This window comes from Equus caballus, chromosome 12 (assembly GCF_041296265.1).
Source record: "Equus caballus isolate H_3958 breed thoroughbred chromosome 12, TB-T2T, whole genome shotgun sequence".
NCBI classification, from domain to species: domain Eukaryota; kingdom Metazoa; phylum Chordata; class Mammalia; order Perissodactyla; family Equidae; genus Equus; species Equus caballus.
Window position 1 is genome coordinate 14,879,627 of NC_091695.1, and position 6,000 is coordinate 14,885,626.

The window sequence follows — 6,000 nt, forward strand, 5'->3', positions numbered from 1 at the left end:
GTGGTGCCATGTCCGCTACCCAGGATCCAAACCAGCGAACCTCGGGCCGCCAAAGCAGAATGTGCGAACTTAACTGCTGCACCACTGGGCTGGCCCCAATTTCTTTATTTTCTGTTTAATTCTTAGAATGGTATGTCATTTTCACTTCACACCAACTTAATGAAGTTCAAGCGCCCAGCTGACTTAAAGAAAACAGATTACATTCCAATGTGGCGACGCTTCTGCCCTCAACCACTGAAAATGTAAATTGAATGGTCTCTCAGTTCTCTCAGAAATCTAGGAGTCTATGGGTCATTAAGCTTTGAATTTTTAAGTAGCGCTTTAACATAATACACTTCAACATTCTATGAGAGTATTTAAGGGAGTTATCTTTTAAGACAAATTTGTTTCATTGCACTGTATTCAGGAATCTATTGCAAGCAATTTCTATGAAGTCAATGTAGATAAATGTTTGAGAGACTCTAGAAGTAACCATCAACTCTGAGTTCCAATATCTGTGTCATACAATGAATTTTTTAGGGACAACTGAAGACATATGTGATAATATAAAATATATGATATGTGGTGATAATTAAATAATATAAAACATCTGACTATGGTAAAAAAGCCTAAATTCTCCTTTTTGAAAGTTAAATCATTTTATTCTTAAAGGCCATTTCTTAGAATTTATTTTATAGAAAGACTTGGCTAGGAAAAATTATGTAAGTATAATTTTACTCGTATCAAGAGTTTTTATGAAGCAAAGATTGTATATAATCCAAGCGGCCATTCACGGAGAATAGATTGAATCAGTTAATGTACATCAATAGCAAGGACTGCATTGCCTTTTTTCATAACACTCATTTAAATGTATAAAATATTGGTGCTGTCCCAGTGGTGTAGTGGTTAAGTTTGCGCACTCTACTTCAGCGGCCCAGGGTTTGCAGGTTTGGATCCTGGATGAGGACCTACGAACCACACATCAGGCCATGCAGTGGCAGCATCCCACACACAAAATGGAGGAAGATGGGCACAGATGTTAGCTCAGGGCTAATCTTCCTCAGCAAAAAAAAATATATATATACAATATTTTTACAAAACATGTTTGTTCTGACATCATTTCTGTTTAAAAATAAAAAATCTCACAACATAGGCAGCAGAATCTAGTTATTTCTAGGCAGTGTGATTTTAGTCATTATTTTTGCTGTATTCACAAAAATCTTTATTCTGTGACTATGTTTATTGGGAGAGTGTTTGTGCATGTGTGCCTGGGTAAGTGTGTGAGCATGAGTGGGTTAGTATTTGTTTCCTAAATTTTTTAATTATAAAAAAAAATACCCCTATAGCAAATGTTGAGCTGGAAATAAGGAATGCTCATTGACCAGAGTCATTTTACTGTTGTTAAATAAGTATAGTATTGGGCAGTAAGGTAGAGAGGAACAAAAATAACATCTAAAAAAAAGTCATAAGTTCTTTCTTAGTCACATAGCCTGTAGGAAATAACAGGTGATAAATGATATTATTATGCTTGTCACTTAATCCCCAGAGACCCAGTGTTTAACTTCCAGGGACCAGACACAGAGACGGTTATAAAATCCAGCTCAGTCAGAAGGCAATGCTGAACCCCCCTGCAGAGACAGTTGCATGCAACAAAGAAAACAGTAGTTCTGGAACAGGTACAAATATTTATTGTTGTTTTTATTATTTATATTTTAGATTTCTTTGATTCTTTTATACACTTTTGCTGAAAGCATGTTATAAAAGCAAAGGAGGGTATAAAATATTATACAACCCAATTTTAATCACTTTTATCATTCTAGTTATTTTAAATACATATATCCATAGACAGCAAACAATATAATAAAATACAATTATGGATTGTGTATGTGGTCAGTTTTTGTTTTTAATAGCACCTGTCCTTTACTATTTTTTAAAGATATTTTCTTTTTTAAGGAAAGGATTTTTTAAAAGATCTTTCTACAGAGACAGCTATTTAGATGAATTCAGACCAAGGATTTAGAGACCTGCACAGTGATCACTAGATCATTATTCAGATACTCTTTTTCTATTCTTCTTCTACATTCAACTCCACTTTTCTTATATTTTTAGAGAACAGAGGAGGTCATGGCTGACATTACATACAACAGAATTGGCTTGGCTAAAACATAACAGTGGGACATAGAATTCAGGTGGCCTCCCAAGGACCACCAGCTCTTTTAAAGGAAGGCAAACTTCAGAGATGTTTAAGAAAAATAGGCATAAAAGAAAAACATAAATCAATATTACTATTTCTAGGGATTGGGATGGTGCACAGTTCAGACATGACTATTTCTGATGTCATGGGATTGTGGACACATGAAAACTTTTATCATGTGTGCTACACATCTGTTCTGCTGGTGAATAGATTTTGTAGGAGCCAGGTTAGGCCTGGCATATTCCTGTCTGTGCACTCTGCTGCATCACTCATGGAGAACTTTCTACCCCTTTCTCCAGCAACTACCACCTTCCCTGAGCCAGTGAGTCCTAAATCACATCTATCTCTACCCCTTGTTAATTTATACTGGATAGGACCTGATGGGTTAATGGGGAAGAGAGGACATTTTATATCAAGGAGTCAGCCAGAGCTCTGTCTGCTCCACAGTTGTAGATGATGAGGGAAAAACAAAGAAGTATATTACTTATGTACATCTCTCACTTAACTATGACTCTCTATTACAGGATATAACAGCATTTCCACAGTATTGAAAAAAACAACAAGAATCATGTCAGAAGATGAGGGTTATGTGGACCAATTAATTTGAGGGGTGCAGCATCATGACTGTCCTCCTTTCCTACAGCTACATCATAATTACCATCCTTAGAATGAACTCAGCTGAGGGGAGATGCAAAGCCTTCTCTACGTGAGCCTCCCACTTAACTGCTGTTGCTATATTTTACGGCACACTCCTGTTCATGTATTTCCGACCCAGCTCCAGTTACTCCATGGACACAGACAAAATGGCCTCTGTTTTCTACACAGTTGTGATCCCAATGTTAAACCCACTGATCTACAGCTTAAGGAATAAGGATGTGAAAGGTGCCCTGAAAAAAGCAATTGACACTATGTTTTGCTCTGTGTGAAACCATGTTTTCACCCAAATGTATTTGTTTAATAATTCTGAAAGCTCAAGTTCAGGTACTTTGACATAGATTCCTGTAGTGCACCAATGCATCTTTTAGATATTTCCCGCTACTTGTTTTTGTGCTTAAATTAACGGTAGGGAGCAGTCATTTCTGATCTGAATCTTCTCTTCAGGCTAAGGAAGAGTAGTAATAGTTTCATTATCCTGTTTTTCAAAGATGATCTTCTTATACTTCTCTTCTCTGCTCAAGAGTATGACTTTGTGAGATATCATGGGCAGAGAAACTTCTCCCCACATGTCAATTCAACTTGCCCTCCTAAGTTTCCAGTTTTATTAAACAGGGAGTTTAGTAAATTTGCTCCTCCAGAATGGAGGGTTAGAGGGTTAAAATACTTTTGTTTATATCTTTCCAAAGTACTTATATCATTCTGTAAATATTCCTTCCTAACGCTTAGATGTATGAAAGTAGTCCATAAATAAAAAAGGATAAAAAAAATCTCCTGTCCTAAGTCAAATTTTCATAAATGCAAGGCTCTGTCTTCTCTTGTTCGCCAATATTTCTACTTTGCCATTTGCAATGCTTTGCTCCAGGAAGTCATTCAAAAACATCTCTTGAATAATGAATGTTAGTCCTCTGTAAGATTGATGCAAAAAGGAGCCTTTGTAAATTCACAAATTAAAAGAGCTCCCTTTATTTATTTATTCTTATTCTCATAGGCTCATCTTAGGCAAAATCTGTATGTGTTTCTCGTCTTTTGGCCTAACCTGAACAAGTATCAGAGACAGGGATCATTTGACGTAGAGAACTTCTTGGATTCTCTCTTCCTCATCATTCTGTCTCGATTATTATTATTAGCAGACATCCCCAGGATCAGCAGCTGTAGATTCATATTGCAACTCATGGACTTTACATCAGGTTGTGGATTTCCCTTCTTGCCCTCACTCTAGAGAACAGATGCGGTGCTATTGACAACTGTACGGAAACTGCATGAATGGAATTTGGGGGTAAAGGATTTGGACCTTCTCAAAGGCCACTGGAAAAGAGAACTCTATCTCCCCTGATGTGTTCATAGCATTATACTGGTTCAAATAAAAAGTTTTAGAAAACCTGAAAGGCCAAATTGATACAGTTTAAGTTGTAAAGTAATAGTGATTAACAAAAATATATGTTCAATGGAAAAAAAGAAAAATAAGTAGTATTTAATTTAATATTCCATATGTAATGACTTATATTGGCTCTCTGTGCCTCTGTGAAATAAACTGAAAGTGTAATCTAAACACATTTTTAATAGCAGTCATTGCTGAGATCTGGATGTTAAATAATCCTTACTTTATTCTAATAAGTTAATTTTTTATGTTTTTCTGTTTTAAATTAACAATTACTCCAGTTATGAAAATATGTTAGAATTCAAGTTCTTAGGTCTATTCATTTTATTTTATGTTGTTTTCAAGAAAGGAAATGGAAGCATTCTTTTCTGATTCCAGGAGGACAGAGTAGTGAGTTATACAAGGTTCCCATTTAAGTCCTCCTCTCTAATTTTATGTATCCTTTTAGAGAACAAAATGTGTTGAATGTTATGTACTTCAAAACGTTGTAAGAGTAAAACCAAATATTTTAAAAATATGAAATTTCCAGCAGGTTATCTTCAATGACTAGTTAAACAGAGTTTTAAGACAAAAATATTTTATTACTCAGATATTTTCTTTTATAATCTCAAATAACTTTTTTTGCTGCTTATGGGATAATTTACATATCACTACCTCTTAATCATTGTCCAAAACCCTTTTACAGTCAATATGCGTTATTAAAAATGTATTAAATATGCTCATATCTATAAAAGTTAAACCTACTCATGTTATAAAAAATTGGATTCAATGGCCATCTTTTACATATATGTTTGAGGAAAAAGATATATCCCTTTCTTTCTTTACCTTTTTTTTTTATTTTGGTGAGGGAGATTTGCCCTGAGCTAACATCCATTTCCATTCCTCCTTTTTTTTCCTTTGGCTTGAGGAAGATTGGCCTTGAGCTATCATCTGTGCCAATCTTCCTCTACTTTGTATGTGAGATGCCTCCATAGCATGGCTGATGAGTGGAGTAGGTCCACACCCAGGATCTGAACCTGTGAACCTGGGCCACCGTGGTAGAGCACACAGAATGTCAACTACTCAGCCATGGGGCTGGCCCCCTTCTTTACCTTTTTAAAGACACTGACTTAATAGCCTTTATACATGATCAGGAAAGCAGGATTTTTGTTTTTGTTTTATTTTCATTATAAGAAAATGGCCAAGCTGAGAGACAGTTTAAGATAAGAACTGGTCCTTGAAGAGAGACAAGCCTGAGATTATAAGGATTTATATATATATATATATATATATATGTGTGTGTGTGTGTGTGTGTGTCTAAACAATCAGATATACATGATTGTTCAAGAGAGTTTCTAAGATTATACGGAGTCTACTAACTCCCCATCAGACACTAAATCCCTGGCGCTGAAGGAAAAAGATGTCATTCATGGCACTATGTCATATAAAAATTCTCCAGGTTGCATCCTTATCCCCTTGGAGCCTACTCACTCAATCTGTCAGATTCCCGTTGCAGATCACAGCCTCAGGTCACGGTTAGAGCTCTCTGCCCACCCAGTATGACTTCTTTGTCCTGACCCTGCCTTCACTCCTGGATAGAGCTGAGCAGAGCTTTCTTCATAGCTACCCATGCTAGCCAGACCATTTCCATGCCAGGCCAGATGCCTGAAACCATTCTACTGATCTAAGCCTCAGACTCCATATTGCCAAGAAATGAGTTTAGATAATTAATCCCAGGGTACTCCATTTTATGTTATTCTGTACGGTCCTATCCTAAGGGCCATGGCTGACATGGCACACTTAACAGCAAAGA

General features: G+C 36.2%; 1 pseudogene; it reads left to right on the top strand.

Annotated features, from left to right (window-relative positions):
• The window catches only part of LOC138916940 (olfactory receptor 5W2-like), a 30,656-nt pseudogene extending 26,273 nt beyond the window's left edge, over window positions 1-4,383 (top strand).
• Window positions 4,384-6,000: the final 1,617 nt, after the last annotated feature.